This window comes from Culex quinquefasciatus, chromosome 2, assembly GCF_015732765.1.
Source record: "Culex quinquefasciatus strain JHB chromosome 2, VPISU_Cqui_1.0_pri_paternal, whole genome shotgun sequence".
Taxonomy (NCBI): Eukaryota; Metazoa; Arthropoda; class Insecta; order Diptera; family Culicidae; genus Culex; species Culex quinquefasciatus.
The window spans coordinates 24,307,519-24,328,205 of record NC_051862.1 but is presented as its reverse complement, the minus strand read 5'-3'; the positions used below and the strand labels follow the sequence as shown (position 1 = coordinate 24,328,205).

Below are 20,687 nucleotides of genomic sequence, written 5' to 3'. Positions count from 1 at the left end.
CTGGACACGAGAGCATCGGGACTAGAAACTGGCAGAGTTGCCAGCGATAGGCAATGGATCTTAAATTAAATTACCAGGATTTTTTTATGAAAATGGTTGTTGAATGCGATCATACTACAAATTATAAAATCTACGTTTTGCAAGTCGACTTCCCATTGCATTTTTTTATTTGGATGAAATATGGTGTATGGATTTCTTATGTCTAGATCAGCAATTTTGCATCTTTGGTTTCTTGAAACCAAATAAAAAAATAAAAATCCATGAAAATGTTCTTAACAAAAATGCTATGGGCTATCCATAAACTACGTTGACACTATAGAAAGGGGAAAGGGGATTGGCTATTGTCCACGCTCCAAACAAAAATTTCTGTCTGAGGTTTCCAAAAGGAAGTCCACGTGGTTTATGGATGATCCCTATATATAAAATATTTAAAAATCCAAATCTTGACTAGAGATTTTCTGATCAATACGATGTTTTGGACAAAGTTTTATTTAACGAATAGAACTTGAACTTGCGTAACTTGATTTTCGGATGATCCCACTTTGTTTACATCCAGAAAGTAGGAGGATGTTCAAGCACAAGCATGACTTTTTGCTTACACTTTAATCACCTGTTTCGAAACCTGTTTTGCGTTTTTTCAAGTTTTTGGTTCAATATGAACTGTTGCACATGTTGACACAACAATCTATTTTCTTACCTGGAATGTATTTCCGTTATAATTCCTAAAAATGACCGCTTCTTCAGACAAACAGTAAAATGGTGCCGCTTTGACAGTTCAAAAACGGTTCCACTTTTACGCTCCACTTTTCAACCCTCAGTAAATTATCCGCAAAAAATTATGAATGGAATAAATATTCTGGATATTTGATTTTACTTTTAAATACTAAAATACGATTTTGACAAACTTTTTCCCTCCGTTTTTTTTTTGTTTTGAGCTATTCTAGCGAAGTTAGCTTAGTTCCAAAAAATATTTTTGGATTAAATTTGAACTTGCAAACCCGTATTTCAGTATTTCAAAATAACAACTTACCTTAAAAATTGCCGAGTTTTTTCCTGAAAATATTTTTTCAGAGATAAACGAGGACAATAATTTCAAAACTAAAAGAAAAATTTCAATTAAAAAATTAACAATTGTTATAAATCAATTTTGATCATTTTAAGTTCTATTTAAAAAAAATCTAATCTAATCTAATCTAATCTAACACAAACGCAGCCAGTCCGATGAAAGCATGCTGGAAAGTCTTGTGATTAGATTACGCCCCAAGCACTTTTCTTGTCAATATTAATAGTTGCAATACATCCGAGATCATCCGAAAATGCAATATAAAAATTAAAGCGGCCAGCCCTACTGCGTTGTGTTTACCGCAGAGAGGATTCTGTGAACGGATCACATTCCACAGAATCTACAGGGGAGGAGGGATGCGTGGACATACCGTACCAAACGCTCCGGATCAGTTAGGTGTGGTGTGTTAGTGTAAATTTGGCAGATAATTATATTTATAGAATAGCAAATAATGATGGAAAGCTCTCACCAAGAATCAGCAAATCTTAAAATCTTCGAAAGACACAGCCAGATTGTGTCCCAAACTGCAGCTCCTAAGTTCTTAGGAGCCGCCAATCCGGCCGCATCAAATCAGCAAAGATTTCCTCGTCATCTGCGCGATTGAGGCTCTATCCCAGGTCAGCGACGTCTTCCCGGACATGCAGCAACGCAACGCGAATCCCGGATATCTCCACCATCTCCACCTTGTCCACTGCCACTCACAAGTTCGTCTAGAACTAGCCGATAAGAATTTGACAGAAATCCTCAGAAGACGAAAAAACGCGGAGCGAAAAATCAAACAAACCGGAAAAAAATTAAAATGCGTTTTACACTTGCTCAGTTGTTATGCAATCATTAGTTTACAAAAATCTAAGTATTCAATATTTTTTTGGCGAAAAAAAACTTGTTGTGGTGCTGTATTTGGAATTTTGCAAAAAGTCAACGGTCGACTTAAACCTTGAAAATTTCTTGCAACGGTCTAACAATTATCAAAAAGCCCATTTTATTCTGAAAATCCTAACCGTAATCTACATTTTTGCCAAAGGCACCAAATCGGTCATGTAGCCAATTTAAAAGTTTAAGTTAAAGACGCAAAATGCATAATTTTTTTAACGTTGAAATTAAAACAAATTTATTTTTCAGTGAAAATTTCACTAATTGTTGTTTTTTTAATACTCAGATAGTCATTAAACAGTAAATATAATTGAATATACTCAACATATCTAAATAAAAATGCAAACCTTTTTTTTAAGATTTTCATTAAAGTTTTTGTTAAAATACTTAAAATTCTAATTCCGCACTTCCGCATTACTCAAATTAGTATGATTTTCAAAATTGGGAGTAATTTAAAAAAAATAACAATGATTAATGAATTATTCACAACGACAAGCTATGCACTGTTTATAAAGCATGCATAATTATAAAGATATTGTGAAAAATTTAGTATTTTACTCCAAAAGCTTGAAGGACAGGTAAATCTATTTTTGATTCAGTTTCATTGACACTCATTTGAACATTTGAAAATAAATAACAGTTATTTAAAAATGTATTTTTTAACAGAATTGTTAACATTGGTGAAAAATTATAACAACACATTTATAATCTTTAGAAAGTATCTATGTTTGTTTGGTTTACTAAAAAAAAACGATCTGTTCTTTGTGTTGCTTTTGCACATAGAACCTTTTGAAAAATATCTCTTGAATTGTAATTGGGTCCTAAAATGAAGCTTAGATTGCTGATATTATTGTTAACAGCGATAAAGTTTATTTTTCTGAGTACAAAGACACTTTGTACGACCACAAAGAGTTTAAAATGGATTTATAAATCAATTTTGAAAAATTAACCTCGCGGTCCTTTTTGACAGAAAAGCTCCTACTTGACAGCTCGTTCCAAGGGGACCATAGTTGATCCATCGATAAAATGTTGTCTAGTCAAAATTTTTTTTGCATTAAAATGAAAAAAAGTGATCAGAAATGGTTTTTAATCGTGTTTTTTACCGTTGTACATAAAAATGGACATAGGGCTTTAGTACCCAATTGATCGTTTTTAATGATTTCAAAATTGAGGAAATCAATACCCGCATAGTCAACAACCATACAGTCACCATTTGTCGAATGATTTTTCCTAAATGATCTTGATAATACACCAAATAGGGTGCAACCGTACAATTTCCATTCCCCAAACAATCTTACAATTTATTAAATAGGTCGTTAGGTTATGTTACAATACATTTTTACAAGGGATTTTTTTCGTGGATCATAGTCATACCGTACCCCAAACTGTTCAATTTTTATTTTATGTGAACCGTACCACAAATTAATAAAATATGATTTTAAATGGTAAACTGCTTTACCGACACTTACCGACACCATTTGAAAAGGGAGGAGCCAAAAAATAAACTCTACAAATGTTCTGGGAACTATGGATTTAACGGGAATGGTAAGTATATGATTATTAATGGTTAGCGTTTTTTTGTGTAATGTCCGGGATTTGTTACCGCTTGATGATGATGTCTCCTGTTGATTCTTCCGTTGTGCTACTGCCTTATCTAATTGAGCTATCTCAGTTACATTACGTTTGGCGGTTTAAAATGCATTTTATTATGAAATGTGGCCTCAAAATTTATCATAAATATATTGTAACATGTATGGTAGAACCATACAAATAAATTATAGACCAATCACATGGCGAACAGTTATCGTTCTGATAATGGTCAATCAATTGATTAAATTATTTGGACTTATAAAAATTATCACGAAAATAAATTAGCTTTACATACAAACTATATGGCAAACAGGTATATCGTTCCATGAATTGTTGAACAATGGTTTGAATTGTTGAGACTTAGGAAAATTTTCGCTGAATTCAGGTATATCGTTCCATGAATTGTTGAACAATGGTTTGAATTGTTGGGACTTAAGAAATTTTTCGCCATAATTCAGGTATATCGTTCCATGAATTGTTAAAGTATTATTTGAATCATTCGGACTTAAGATTTTTTTTTTGCTGTAGTTCATTTGGCTCAATCATACAATACCTGTTTCAAATAATCCTAAGCGTTAGGCGAACAGTTATATCGTTCCATGAATTGTTGTACAATTGTTTGGATTATTGGGACTTAAGAGTTTTTCGCTGAACTTCAAGTTGGAAATACTACGTCGGCTATGGTACCCTTATGTTTTAACAATAGCTGCTCCGAAAAATCCTTACCATATGGCGAAAAGTTATATTTCTCCATGAATTGTTCAACAATTGTTTGAATCATTGGCGCTAAAATTCATTTTTGGCTCAATCATACAAAAACGGTTTGAAATAATACCAAACATATGAGGAATAATTATATCGTACCATTAATTGTTGTGCAATTGTTTCAATTATTAGGACTTAGGAAATTTAGGAAATTTTCCGCTTAGGTTTCTTTGACTAAATCATACCGAGTATCATAACTTTTATCATACCGGCTACAGTACAATTATGTTCTAACAATCTGTTTCGAACCATCCTAATCGTATGACGAATAGATACCGTTCATTAAATTGTAGGAAAAAAAATCAACCATTCGAATATGTCAAGATAAGTGCAACAATTCGGGAAATAGTACCATTTTAATTTTGTTATATGGTTGTGACATTATATCAACAATATCACAAATGGTAATAAATATATTCAACGAAAATCTAAACAAAATCGATACCACATAAAACCTGTTGATCATCTCGTCCTGCTTAAATCCCATTCTGGCAGCACTGGCCCGGTTTCGGCGCTCATTTGCCGTTCGGCACGCTTGGCAGCACCACGTGAGCTTACTGGAGTTGAAATTTCTGCCAGCGTGTGGGTGGCTGTGTGAATTTTCCAGCAGCCAGCTCAGCTGAGAAAAACTTCTCCTGACAGCTCAGACCGGGGCGGTTGTTCCGGAACTGCAGCCTGCTGTGATGACACAATCGACACCAACCACCACGGCTGCTGCTGCCATCAGGCCAGGGCTGTTGAATTTCGCACTCTGGTGAGTTTTGCTGCTGCCGGTTCGCTTTTTTTTCGGGGGTGATCCAAACCCCGGGAAGAGGGGAGGTGATTCCGGATGAATGATGCCGAAATGGAAAACCCATTGCCGGAGCTGCTGCTGCGTTTAAGTACACTAGAAAAGTGAGGGGGGAAATCGGGAAGGTGTGGGGTGAATCGGGACAAGAGGGAGTGAGAGAAAATAAAAACCTTTGGGGGATCGATCACCATTTGCCACCAGACAACGGAGGCCGCGTGGACCAGGCCCAGAAATACAGGACCAGCTGTTGGCAGACTGAACCGTTACGGCTGCTGCTGCTGCTCCGTCTTCCGGAAAGATGCCCTCGTGCAGCCACAGCGGCCACACGGAGGGCGAGTCGGGGGGTGGGGTCGGGATTTTTGTAATGTGATGGAAATAATTTGAAATAATTATTCGTAAAATTTTGGGTCACGGTCAGGTCGATGTTTAGAGTTGAGTGAGTTTTGTGCGCTGAACCGGCAGGGCATCGAGTCTGACTGTATCGGGGGATGTGTTTGTTGCACTTTGGGGTAGTGATTTTGATGGTGGTGATATGATGAAGGGACAAGCGAAAAAAAAAAAGTTTGTCGTTTGCCGGTTGAATTCAGTGGTCCATTATTTCGGATAATCGGACAGGGAACAAAACAAATCAGCTGTTTTTCGTTGGGCGAGGATTAAGGGAGAATGATTTTTTTTTTGAAATATGTAGACTATAGTATTATTAAAAAAGTGTTTTCTTCTCCTTTTCAGAAATTAGCAAAGAAAGCAACGAGACATTAAACTTCCCCTAGGTAAGTACAACTGATGAAAAATCAGATTTTTTAGATCGGATATTTTCATAATGTGCAGGGATGGAAAAATCGCGAAAAAATCAATTTCGCTTGCGAGTTTTCTTCACCCGCGAAAGAGAGAGGAGGCAAATCACGCAAAAGAAAATCGCTCCCGAAATACTCCAAGAAAATCAATCTACTGATGATTTTTTTTAATTTCCTTGTCAGCACCACTTAAAGTCATTTATTTCACTTTGTTAACACACATTGCCCATCTACAAAATGTTACAGGTCATTTTTCGACGTGTGACGTTACTCTTGCAAGTGTAGTAGTGAAAAAGATGTTCCGCCAAATAATCAAGATGATGATTTTTTTCGATTCTTTTTACCGATCTTTCGTGAGCGAGAGAGGAGAGCATGCTCCATTTGGATTTTTTCTCTTGATGAACATCCAAAGATTTTCTTTTGATGATGATTATTCCATCGCGGATAATGTGGGAAAAAATTAAAACATAGTTAGAATAAACCTAAGGGAAATATACCCATTCCCAACCTACTAAGCCGTCGTGTCTGAATGATGCAGTATAATCCCCTTTTTTCCGAAGTTTAACTCTTCAACGCCCATGGCAGATCCAGTGTTCCACCAAATTATTTTCTCGAGCGGGTGCAAATACATGTCTATGATACAAACAACATAGTTTGGAATTCATGAACCCTTAACAAATAGTTTTAACAGAGAGAAGGAATTTTCAATTTTAAAACATGAAACATTCGTGAAATTTTCCGATCTTTTCGAAAAAAATATTTTCAAAAATTTAAAATCAAGACTAACATTTCTAAAGGGCGTAATATTGAATGTTTGGCTCGTTTGAAATGTTAGTCTTGATTTTAAATTTTTTTAAATATTTTTTTCGAAAAGATCGGAAAATTTCACGAATGTTTCATATTTTAACATTGTAAGTCGGACCATTAGTTGCTGAGATAACGTCATGATTCGAAATCCGGACACTTAGTAGCATATCATTTTTGTTATAGCTGGCAAAAAATCATGTAATAAGTTGGAAATGTAGAAATATCATCAGGTTTTAGTATAAACAGTCAGTTTCAAGAAAATGCATGCAAAATATGTATTTTCTAACAATTTTGCATCACAATTTGAAAATTAAAATGACTTGTTGTGCTTCGAATCCCGGACACTGATAAAAGCTGATTCGAAATCCGGACACTTTTGCTTCGAATTTCGGACACTTGATTTTACTCATGAATTGCACAAATTTGGACTGAAATGTTAGTGAAAGGCATTCTCTAGCTCTCAAATAAGCTGTTAACATCAAAACAATCGATATTTTATATAAAAATTTGCTAGAATATAAGAAATCGAAACCACACATTTCTGCTGTGCCTTCCCGGTGCTTCGAACGCCTATGAAATGTTTCAAGTGAAATGTTTCGCATTTTTGGTAAATTTACAATTTTATTGTATTTAATTGTTTTGACATTAATTATAACGTTCAAACAAACTTTATATAAAAGTTGATATTGGAATTCATCAAATCACACAGTTTTGACATTCATAATGCGAACTTATATCCAAATAATTGATAAAACAAGATGAAGTGTCCGGGTTTCGAAGCGTCCGGGAATTCGAATCATGACGTTATCGACATTAGAAAATGGTGGGGTGTTTGGGTGAGACTAAGAAAACATCAATTTTCCTGTTTGTTAAGCTTTGCATGGCAATATCTCAGCAGCTAAGGGTCGTATCAACAAAGTTCAATAAAGCAAAATTTAGAGAATTTTCTCAGCTTTTCAAAAATATTTTTTCAAAGGTGGGCAAACATGGGCACTAATTAAAAAAAATGAAAATCTGCCACTATTTTCAAAAAAGTTACTTAAAAATTGCTATAACTTGAAAACGGTGCACTTTATCAAAAATTGACTGAAGTACTTTTTGATTGCAAATTCGATTTTACATCGAAAAATGAAGTTGAAAAATTTTTGCACCCAATATTTCGATTTTTCGAAAAAATCTATATGGATTCAAAAACTCATAACTCGGTCAAAGATTTTTTGCCCATTCTGGAAATTTCTGAAAAGTTGGCATTTGATGGCCTCTAAAACATATATAAAAAAATTAAAATAGGGTTTTTTGCAAATCAAGTTTAAGTGACAAAAAGTTAAAGAAAAAATCACCAAATTTTTGTTTACCGTGTATCATTTTTTCAGTGTAGTCCATATCCATACCTACAACTTTGATGAAGACACCAAATCGATAAAAAAATCCTTCAAAAGATACAGATTTTGAATTTTCACATATCAAATTTGTATGGAAATTATATGAACGAACTAATGATGCAAAATGGCTTCTTTGGGCATACCGAAGGCACCATAAAAGTTTCAGCCGTATTAAAAAACACAAAAATTAAAATTAAATAAAAAAGACCGATTCCGTAGAGAACTACTCAAAAGTTATTTGTGAAATCTTCTGATCTCTTGAAAACCTTTTTTTTTTAATTTGGTGGTTAGCAGCTTTGACTGATGGCCTATCTACAATCACTTAGCTTAGAACATCTACGTAAAGTAGTTACTTAGGAAAGTACGCAACTTACGGCCGTCATCCACAATCAACTTAGAAATTTTGCTGGGCTGATATACGTTGCTATGCAGTTGTTTGTTTACCTTTGATATTGAAACGTCAACTTACCGTAGATTTTGAAATTTTTCAAACCATACGTCAGTTTCTATTTTGATTACTTTTCCATTGTAGAAGCTCGGCTTCATTTCCATTGATTCAAATTCCTAAGCTAAGTGAAATTTTCTAAGCTAAGTGATTGTAGATAGGCCATGACGATCCCTAAAGCTAAGAACAAGATAGTCCGTTTGACGCAGTGGTGAACGCAGAACGCTGTGCCAGTTCGATTTTTCCATCAGCTGTCAGTCGAACAATCTGCAGGGGTTGCTTTGTTCAATGGTCGAGGACTGGCAGGCTATGATGACAGGCGCAGAATTTTGCGATTGCGTCCAGGCCTGTAGGACAATCTTGTTCTTACCTTAAGCTGCTATGGTGCACGGGTTCGATTCCCGACTTATCCTTCTAGAGCTTAAAAGGGCGTAATCCTAAATATATCACCTTTTTAAAATGTCAGTCTTGATATCAAAATTACACAAAAAATGGAAGGAATCAGAAAATTACACAAATGTTAAATTTTTTAGTTTCTGTACAAATACTAGGAAACAAATGGCTCTTTGGTCATAGGAAAGGAGCCCACAAAGTTTGAGCCAATTAAAAAATAAATCAATAAAATCTATATCCGATTTTAGTGGAGAATTGCTCACAGATTTTTTTATGTGACCATCCCGCAAAAATATTTGTAGCCTTTTATGGCAATACTAATTATTCGAAACGTACAAAAATTAATTCAACTCTAATATTTAAAAATCTGGAGTTTTTTTTAAAAGGTCCAATAAACCAAATTTCCAGTTTTTGCCTTTTGGGTGTTTTTGAAACCGCCTTGAGTCAGGGGTATTAAAAACACCCAAAAAGCAATTACTGAAAATTTGGTTTATTGGACCTTTAAAAAAAACTTCAGAAATGCAAAATCTAAAAATAAAATGTAGGCACCTATTCTATTAACCCCAAAAGATACTTTTATAAATCCTTGAAATTTTCCAAAGTTGAGATACCAACTTTCAGATATTTTTCCCAACTCCACTGTAACTTTGGGAATATTTCTACCAATTTTAATAGCTTCATTAATTTTACTTTATAATGAAATTTCAAAGAATGCTTCTATACGTCATTAATTTTGCTTTTACAGCCATTCAAACAGAATGTCTCCAAATCAAAAGTGCTCCGATTTGGCTCAAATTTGGAATGGGGTTCTTTGGCCCAAATAATTAGACCCGTATTTTTTGTTTGGCGTTTAGAGTGGTCCTATCCTAAATAGGGTGGTCCATAAAATTGCGTTTTTGTCCATTTTCGCAAAACCAAAACCAAAAAAATCATATCTCCGGAACGGCTGAACCAATTTTGGAGCGCCACAATTCAAATGAAAGGGTAATTAGTTGGGCTTTTAAGGAAAAATATGTTGAGGTCCAGAAAACGGGTTGCGTCTTTCAATTACGAAAATTTTGGTACCCAAACATGTATGATCATCGCTAAAATTTTCAAGTTATCGCAGTTTTAGTGTAAAAGTTGATTTTTACCCGTTTTCGTCATTGTTCCGTTTCTGCGCGCGGCACGTCGAAAAACCAGTTTTAATGTTTAAAAATCATATCTACGAAACGTGTGAATGGATATTCGCAATTTTTTATATGTTATGTAAAATATCACAAGGAATCAGGGAAAAATATTTTCAGACATGTGCTCTTTGATCCCGAGACCTTAAAATCGGCAAATTAAATTTTCATAGGACCTTTTCAAATATTCATCTAGTTTTTTTAGACCTCAACATATTTTACCTTAAAAACGCTAAACTAATAATCTTTATTTTGAATTGTGGCGCTCCAAAATTGGTTCAGCCGTTCCGGAGATATGATTTTTTCGAAAAATGTGCTTTTTTTTATGGACCACCCTATTTGGGATAGGATCACCCTAATCACCAAATAAAAAAAATACGGGTCTAATTATTTGGGACAAAGAACCCCCACTCCAACCCTGTCAAATCAATTCTAATTCTGAAACGGAATCTAATTAGAATCGTACACAAATTCCGTTTCAAACGCATCAACCGGTTCGAACACGGAACCGGTTGTTGCGTTTGAAACGGAATTTGTATACGATTCTAATTAGATTCCGTTTCAGAATTCGGATTGAGTTAACTGGGAAATTTGAGCCAAATCGGAGCACTTTTGATTTGGAGACTTCCTGTTTGACGTGGAATGGCTGTATAATGAAATTTCAAAGAATGCTTTTATGGGAAATTAAAAATTTGAATGATTATTTTTGATTATTGATACATCCTCTGTGGATATATGTAAAATCGTTGAATGTTATGGAGTGGGGATACAGGTTTTAAGGGTTTTAGTCGTTTTCCATGTGTTTTTCGACGTTTTCAAAAACTTTTTTTTCTGATGATTTCGTAAACCCACTGGAATATTATATATCAGAATCTGCCTTAGTGGACCAGCTACATAAAATTTAAGCTTTTATAACAGATTTTGCAGCAAGCTCGTATATCAATTTTACCCGAGTGTAAACATGTCAGCGATCTGCAGAATTTACAAACAATCCAAACAACCATGAAAAAAAACTTCCGAAAGAGTAAATTTTTTATGAAACACCAATATTTGGCGTTTGTTGGTTGGTTAGCTGTGCCTTTTGATTTGTTGAAAAACTAATAGGATTTGCTGCAAAATTTCAAAATCATCTGTGTAATGTAATGTTAAGGAGTGTTTCACGAGAATGGGTAAAGCTAATTCGTTCAACATACTGAATACTTCAAAAGTTTGCCTTTCTCAAGTACCGACCTTTTATTTGCCTCAAGCACGGAAAGTGCACCCAACAACCACAACAACAACAACACCAATCAAACAACACTCAACATCAACAACTCATTCGCCAAACATCAATCAACCCATTCCCAATTTGGTTTGATCTGGGGGCGAACCTGAACAGTACGGAACCGTTTTGTTGACTTGTCGGACACAAAAGGAATTGCAGTTCTTTGTCCCGGAAGCTCCGATGGATCTCACATCATTCCGGTTCGGTTTCCCCGGGTTACAAGGCCCGGCCCAGCCCGGCAACTTGTTCACAAAGATTGTCATAAAGCTGGTACTGGATATGATGACGAGGAGGGACCACCACCAGCGGAGAACCAGGTGAAGAGGACAGGCCGTGGAGTCCCGAACCGGTTTTCATTGGTCACCGAATCTGACACGAGACACCATGTTCCGCATATTTTTCCGACCACCACCAGCTTACCAAGCCAGAAGAGATGTCTCCTTGTTGGTTGTTGGATTTTCTTTTTTTTTTTCCTCTGGATATGGCCATATTTGCTTATTACATGTTCCTGAAGCGGGGGGAGGTCGCGCGAATCTCCCATATTTCACACACAGTCACACGTGCGCGCACGCCAACCGTGCGCATAAAACCGAGAAATATGTGACCCCCATCCTACCCTGAAGGACCTCCGTTCTCTTTTGGGGATGCCACTATTTATCATACACATGTGTGCAAACAACCTCCCCAAAACATACACCCAACATGAAGAAGATATGTGCATATCATATACAACTTCTAAAATGTGTAATTCCTGGCTGTGTGTGTACTTTGGGGCAACTTTCGAGACTTTCGAAGATTTTATGCCATGCCCTCTCGGTCGAGCGACCAACTCGGACAAGTTCCAGGTCTTCTCGGTTTGACTTCGGCTCGGCCGAGTGTGTAATTTAAGATTATTTTCCGGATGGGCGGTTCCAGTTCAAAACAGCACACATCAACGAGCACATAAAGGCCGACGGTTTGTTGGTGTGCGAAAAGTTGGTTTATGTACTGCGGGGAGCATGGCAAAGTGGGACGGCAAACGTGTGGAGAGAGCGAGAGCGAATCATTGCATTCATTGTTGAAAGCGGAGAACTAGTTCTGGTTCTGGAAAAATCTGACCCAAAGGACATGCAGGAGTAAGCACGGCAAGCTGTAATGGATTGTGTTGGAAATTAAACTTGGCTGATCTAAATTAAAATTAATTAGATCAACTCAACTCAACTCAACTCAACTCAACTCAACTCAACTCAACTCAACTCAACTCAACTCAACTCAACTCAACTCAACTCAACTCAACTCAACTCAACTCAACTCAACTCAACTCAACTCAACTCAACTCAACTCAACTCAACTCAACTCAGCTCAAATCAGCTCAACTCAGCTCAGCTCAACTCAACTCAACTCAACTCAACTCAACTCAACTCAACTCAACTCAACTCAAGCTCAACTCAACTCAACTCTCAACTCAACTCAACTCAACTCAGCTCAACTCAACTCAGCTCAACTCAACTCAACTCAGCTCAACTCAACTCAACTCAACTCAACTCAACTCAACTCAACTCAACTCAGCTCAACTCAACTCAACTCAACTCAACTCAACTCAACTCAACTCAACTCAACTCAACTCAACTCAACTCAACTCAACTCAACTCAACTCAACTCAACTCAACTCAACTCAACTCAACTCAACTCAACTCAACTCAACTCAACTCAACTCAACTCAACTCAACTCAACTCAACTCAACTCAACTCAGCTCAACTCAACTCAACTCAACTCAACTCAACTCAACTCAACTCAACTCAACTCAACTCAACTCAACTCAACTCAACTCAACTCAACTCAGCTCAGCTCAACTCAACTCAACTCAACTCAACTCAACTCAACTCAACTCAACTCAACTCAACTCAACTCAACTCAACTCAACTCAACTCAACTCAACTCAACTCAACTCAACTCAACTCAACTCAACTCAACTCAACTCAACTCAACTCAACTCAACTCAACTCAACTCAACTCAACTCAACTCAACTCAAAGCTCAACTCAACTCAACTCAACTCAACTCAACTCAACTCAACTCAACTCAACTCAACTCAACTCAACTCAACTCAACTCAACTCAACTCAACTCAACTCAACTCAACTCAACTCAACTCAACTCAACTCAACTCAACTCAACTCAACTCAACTCAACTCAACTCAACTCAACTCAACTCAACTCAACTCAACTCAACTCAACTCAACTCAACTCAACTCAACTCAACTCAACTCAACTCAACTCAACTCAACTCAACTCAACTCAACTCAACTCAACTCAACTCAACTCAACTCAACTCAACTCAACTCAACTCAACTCAGCTCAACTCAACTCAACTCAACTCAACTCAACTCAACTCAACTCAACTCAACTCAACTCAACTCAACTCAACTCAACTCAACTCAACTCAACTCAACTCAACTCAACTCAACTCAACTCAACTCAACTCAACTCAACTCAACTCAACTCAACTCAACTCAACTCAACTCAACTCAACTCAACTCAACTAAACTCTGATAATTATTCCTACTACGTTGCATCAACCACAGAGAGAATTATGTGAACAGATCACATATCACAAAATCTGCAGGGGAAGAAGGATGCGTGGACATACCGTACCAAACACTCAAAGTCAGTTTTGATGTGATCAGTTTATGTAACTTGATTAGGCTGCTACAAATTGTATTTAATTTTTTTGTCATTGAGAACTGATCATTCCAGCTTAGCCGCTAGGATGATTTCGTGGTGTTTATCCTAGGCCAGGAAAATTCGAAAAAAAAACTGTCTATAGATAAGTTTCAAGGAAAATCTTTGAATGAATCTGCACTACCACCTTCACACCAATCACCCACTCCAAAACACTATTTAAATGGTGAAGACCGCGCAGACTCCCTGATTATAGTCATCATCATCGTCATCATCGTCGCTGTTCGTGTGAATCTCGCTAGTGTTGGTGAAAAAGGTGGAGAGCAACATTTTTGAATCAAAAGCCCCAACTGGTATATAAGACCGCTCCCCCTTGTCCCACCCTCCCTCTTTCCACCCCACTCGAAACCGCCCTGACTTTTTCCGCTCTCGTGCTTGCCAAAGTGAAAGCGCAACAATTTCTTTTTGTATGAGTAACTCCGCGCTTACTCACATAGAAAATCGGGGAGATATATTTGTTGCATGCAGGCTGAGCCCGCACGTTTTCGGTGGTGGGTCCTTTCGGCACCCGTCGGGCGCGACGACGTCATCATCGGGGCGCTTCGGGAGTTTCAGCAGTCCGTCCTCATCCCAGGAACAGATGGGCGGGAAACAGGGATGTCACGTTGCACGTGGATATACTACTTCGTGGTTCTTGAATTCATGAGCATAATTCATGATTTTGGGAATTGACTTGCATAAAAATCTGTGAAAGCCAGATATGTTTAAATTTCAACACAACACATTGATAATTTTGCACCATACAAATGAATAAATTCCTTCGTGGTTCTCACATTCATCAACACAGAACACAATTTCGAGCATTGATTTTTTTCAGTGTTTGTGTACAAAAAGGTTAAGTTTTTCAAATTAAAAAAAACACATGTTCAAAGATCTGAGAAAATTGCCTATAATATCCTTTTTTGTTTTTAAATTAGTTTTTCTTAGGATCATCTAGTTAGCCTTAATTTTTCAACATGCGATATCTCAGAGACGCAAGGTTCAGTTTTCAATGATAAAAATAATAGCTTGATAAAAATTTCTGCTCTTATCAATCATTTTTTTTTAAATTTTGAAAATTTAGCCCTCAATATGTAAAAAAAAAGTATAATATAGTAATATAACATAAAAATCAAACCAATAGTTTCCGAGATAGCGCAAGTTTAAAAAAGGCTTCTTAGATGCAACTGAGAAAAACTCATTTTTTCAAGCAATTTTCTGAAAAATTAAGCTTGATCTCAACAATGACTGCTGGTTGTTGAGATAGAGCCTCAAAATGTCAAAAAATTTTTTTTGGAAATTCAGTTTTTCAAAAATAAATTTGCAGGGGTTCTTTCGATGCATTCAATCGAAGAAAATGTCCACTTATGTGCAATTGCAAATTTGATTTGAGATCTTAATGTTGATTTTAAAAATTTCGTTTGACAATATTTTTATTTTCAAGAACCTAGTATTTAAAAAATCTAGACTCTTACCAGATTTTACAACATCCTTAACTTTAGCCCAAAAGTTGATATGTTTTAGGGGAATAAAAATCAAAAAGAACTGAATTACGTCTTTTAAGCTCCGTTCGATTGAAATTGACCGTTTCGTGGATAGTGCAACACAAAAAGTTTTTTCGAAACCAAAACCAGCAGCTACCAGCATAATATGTGCTGCTATGCACCAACTAAGACTGAGGAACAACAACAAAAGACAGTTATCAATTTACCCAAAACTCCAAAAATAACAAGAAAACAAACCGTTTTTAATCCTTGAAAAAGGCAATAAATTTGCCGAAACGTCGGAAATTGAAACAATACATTGTTTTCACTGCTAAATGACTGAAAGCCGAAAACCAAATCCAAAAAATTTATATTTGGCAATGAAAAGTAAGCTGTTTTGTCATTCCAGAATTACGGGGAAAGTAAGTAAGTAGTTTTACAACAAAATTGCAAAAAATGAGCTAAACTTCGGTTTCAACTATTTTTTTGTTGAGTTTATTTTGAGCACGTTTTGATCAATGAAAAACCTTATTCCGCATGATTTAAAGTTTTCCATTTTTGTGTTCTTTTTTTGTAGCTTTTTTTTATTGATAGAATCAGGCCTATCCAGTCAATGTCTTTTGTTTTTACATAGATTTTATTCGTTTCCATTTTTACTTTTCATTTTCTTAATTTCGTTGATGTTGATGCTGGATATCATCATTCAAAAAACTGAATTGATTTTGTTTAATTCTTCACAAGGATGAAAGCTATTCTAAAGGCTTTAAAAAGATACTGCACTACACTTTCAGAATTTGACCTACTTGGTAATAATAAACAAAAGCTTTTACAAAATTTATCATCCTATTTTCATAATATAGCAATACCTTATTTTGACATTTTCGAGCCAAGATATTAAAAAAAGTGAATTTATCAAATGTTTCGTTTATCAAAATTAAAAATTGAACTTCAAACAAGTCAGACAGGTAATCTAAAATTTTATTAAATTTCTGTAAACATCGATCTCGTTTTGGGCGCAGACTTTACGGTTCGATTTCTTTAAACACAAGTTATGGTAGTTTGTCGTGTGCAAATCTATAAATGGCTTGGCATAAAATGCACTTTTGGCACGCCAAATTTCTATGAATTTTCCAGATTTTGTTTTAATGCCAATATTAGAAAATGAATTAAGAAAATATTCTCAACCCTTTTAATACCTATTTCTAGGCTTAGTGATTTTACACGCTCGAAAATAGCAAATTTCACGGGGACATCAATTTCAAAACACCACATTTTACGCAAATTTCGCGGAACGTGAAAAATGTTAAAATAACTCTGAAAATCTTATATTTAATTCACAGAAACCAGTTTTTATGCTTCATTATATATTATTCTTAAATAAACAAAAAAAAATTCACTATGTTTGAACGTGACACAAAAAAAATCATAATTTTCAAAAAAGTTTCCATCTGGTTTATGGATGGACTATATATTTATATTTTGAAACAAAATGTAGGACATGCGTTTTCTCATTTGTTGAACTGCTTTTTTATTATTCGACTTTTTTATGTTTACATTTTATTAAATTCCATATCGAAGCAAGATTTAATAATCTTGTCCGCCAAAATGAATAAAACGTTTTGAATTTTCTGCGAAATTTAGCCCATTCAAAATAATTTTTAAGGTTTTCATCTCTCTTTTCAAGAACTAAATTTAAAATCAATAGACAAAAAATAATGTAATTTGTAACGAAATCGAAATTATTATTCAAAATTAGAAAAAAAAAGAAAACAAAAAAGGTGGTATTTTTTTACTTTCACGGGAATCCTCCACCCAAATAATCAAATATAGTTTAAATTAAACAGGACTCAGAAATAAATTAAAAGGTAATATAAACGATAAGATCTTTCTTATAATTTATTTTGAAATTATACCTTTCAAATTGAAAAAAATATTTTATTAAAAGTTTTACTACAGCGACTGAAAATATTTCTAAATTGAGTTAGTTTCTAAAAAACTGCAAAATGTGAACAATTCTTCAAAAGGTTCATATCAAACTTTAAAATTGAAAACTAATTAAATTTACTTAAATAGTCTTTATGGTTGAAATATTTGATATGATCTTACCTGAAAAAAAAGAATAATTATAGAAATCAAAATTCACTTACCCAATATTAATGATTGAACGAGGGTATTTACTCGCCTAATTCTACAATAGTTCTTAAGATTATTTTTATTCCTATTTGAGTTTAATAAAACATTTTGAAAAAAATTGTTACAGATTATAAAATGGAAAATATCGTTAACTTGCGGAATACATATTTTATTTCCTTCACAACAAAAATGTTGTTTTGTGTTGGTTACATAATTATCAAGTTAAAATAGACGTTAACAGTTGTGTTTTTTTTACATTTCATTTTTATTTCATTTTTATAATAAAACATATTTTTAACATTGGTTCCAAATTGGTTCATGTTTTCTTTAGATTTTTTTTGTGTCGAAAGAACATTAAGAAAAAAAGTGACACCCCTCCTTCCTCAGATTTCATGCTATTAGCTTTCTTCGGTATGGCTGGCTGGTTTCATGTGGTCTTTCCTGTGCGCCCCAAAAATCCCAGCATCTTCTCCACCCACCCCACGTGGCCTCCTCCAAAAACGCATCCTTCTTTCCTCAAGTTTCACCGTGTGACTGTGTGTGTGTTTGCGAGACGTGTGATGATGAATATGCATGTATGCGAGGGAGAATTTGTTAGAAAGAGAAAGAGCGCGCGAATGTTTATGTAATATTATTCCACTGCGGTGATCCTGGGCGCACTCGAACTGAAAATCCGACACAGTTGCGCGACAGAGTGAAAAACGGAATACATCCCCCTTCCTCTCTTGCCCCCACCTTGGTTTGGCCTCCAAAAAAAATGCGATGCCTCGGACGTGAACGCACCACGGTCGGGTAGATTTTCCACTTTTCCGATTTTCCGACATCCCGCCAAACACACGCTGGCGCTCTGGGTAGTAGATTCCGGATGCCGACGGGGTTTTTTCCTCGATTTTTATGCTCTTGGGTTTCTTGCGTGGTTTTCCACAAGATGTCCGGAAAATGCGCGGTTTCAACTATGGTTGTTTGAATTGTTTCGAAAGTGAAGACGATGGGCGACGATGATGGTGCTGCGCTGCAAGTGGCGGATCTTGAATGTATACTGGAAGAATAATGGAGATGCGTTTGCCGACGGCAAATCAGAATATAAGGCTTGCCATACTGTTTTTTTAAGAATCCTTGCATTCTCGATCTTAAAATTTTGTAAGATATTACCCCAAATGATCTCCTCTTTTTATGTTGTCTGTGCTGGCATTGTAACGTTAATTTAAAATATAATATTTTAAATTTTAAACTTGTAAAAACTAAATTGGGTTTTCCAATTTCAAGTGTAAAATCTCTTCTGAGATTTATTCGGCTTGGGATGCACGGTGGATGGTAACTTTTTTGTTTGACACTTTTTTTAGTTTTTACCTCGTTGGTTAGTCAAAGTCAAACTAAATAGTGACGAACTGTCACTTTTTACTCGGCGTTTACGCACATTATCAAACAAATGTTTGGTAGTGTGTGTGAACTCCGTGTAAAAGGGGTGTCAAACTGAAAAGTGACCCCGGACGTTTGACAACAGTTTGTGTCAAACCATAGGTGTTTGAGTGTACCAAGTTTTGGTATTAGAGCAGTGTTCCAATAGAGCAATTCTCTGAAATTTCTGTCATTCGATTTTTTTTTTTTGTATTTTTTAGTCCGGCTGAAACTTTTTTGGTGCTTTCGGTATGCCCAAAGAAGCCATTTTGCATCATTAGTTCGTTCATATAATTTTCCATGGCAGCTGGAGGTAAAACATACAATATAACACCCTTTTGAAATGTTAGTCTTGATTTTAAATTTTAGAAAATATTTTTTTCAAAAGAATCGGAAAATTTCACGAATTTTATAGTTTAACATTGTAAATCGGACTATTAGTTGCTGAGATATCAACATTCGAAAATGGTGGGTTGTTTGGGTGAGAATTAGAAAACATCAATTTTCCTGTTTTTTAACCTTTGCATGGCAATATCTCAGCAACTAAGGGTCGTATCAACAAAGTTCAATAAAGCAAAATATAGAGAATTTTCTCAGCTTTTCAAAAATATTTTTTTCAGAGGTGAGCAAACATGGGCACTAATTTAAAAAATGAAAAACTGCGACTATTTTCAAAAAAGTTAAATGAAAATGCAAATGAAAACGGTGCACTTTATCAAAAATTCACTAAAGTACTTTTTAATTGCAAATTCGATTTTACATCGAAAAATGAAGTTGAAAAATGTTTGCGACCAATATTTCGATTTGTTAAAAAAATCTGTATTGATTCAAAAATCATAACTCGGTCAAAGATTTTTTGCCCATTCTGAAATTTCTGAAAAGTTGGCATTTTAGGTCCTCTAAAACATATCAAAAAATAAAAAGAATTAAAAATAGTGTTTTTTTGCAAATCAAGTTTAAGCGTCAAAAAGTGAAATTAAAAATCACCAAATTTTTTTTAACGTGTATTATTTTTTTCAGTGTAGTCCATATCCATACCTACAACTTTGCTGAAGACACCAAATCGATGCAAAAATTCCTTCATAAGATACAGATTTTTGAATTTTCGCATATCATTTTTGTATGGACAGCTGCCAAATTTGTATGGAAAATTATATGAACGAACTCATGATGCAAAATGGCTTCTTTGGGCATACCGAAGGCACCAAAAAAGTTTCAGCCGGATTAAAAAATAAAAAAATTAAAATTAAAGAAAAAATACCGATTCCGTAGAGAACTGCTCATACTAAGATTTAGATATAAATCAAATAAATTAAAATGAAACTGAGTAAGTTTGTCAAGTAGTAAGTTTATACCATAGTTTCAGAGACTGAAGAAGACTTAAATTTAAAAAAAAACAAGCCAAAATTTGGCATCGCAACTATGAAAATTTTCAACGATATTACAAAGTTACTAAAAGTGATCAAAAATTCATTCATTCGATTTTACAACCAATTTTAAAAATTATTGTCAATAATTTTAAGAATTCGTTTTAAAAGATTTTTTGATGCAAAATTTATTCACGTACACAAATCCGTTTAATAGTTTCAGAGGAATTTTGTAAAAGATTAAAAACCACAAAATACCAAAATTTGGAATCTA

General features: G+C 35.1%; 1 protein-coding gene across 3 annotated transcripts in view; it reads left to right on the top strand.

Annotated features, from left to right (window-relative positions):
- The window catches only part of LOC6035878 (coatomer subunit beta'), a 157,604-nt gene that overhangs the window by 77,812 nt on the left and 59,105 nt on the right, over nucleotides 1-20,687 (top strand). For 2 of the 3 annotated variants that reach the window (XM_038252521.1, XM_038252518.1), the window contains exon 2: nucleotides 5,811-5,851. The gene's annotated coding sequence lies outside the window, so the exon portion shown is untranslated. Of the gene's footprint in view, nucleotides 1-5,027; nucleotides 5,046-5,810; nucleotides 5,852-20,687 lie in introns of those variants that run through there. The other variant, XM_038252519.1, reaches the window with a different exon arrangement.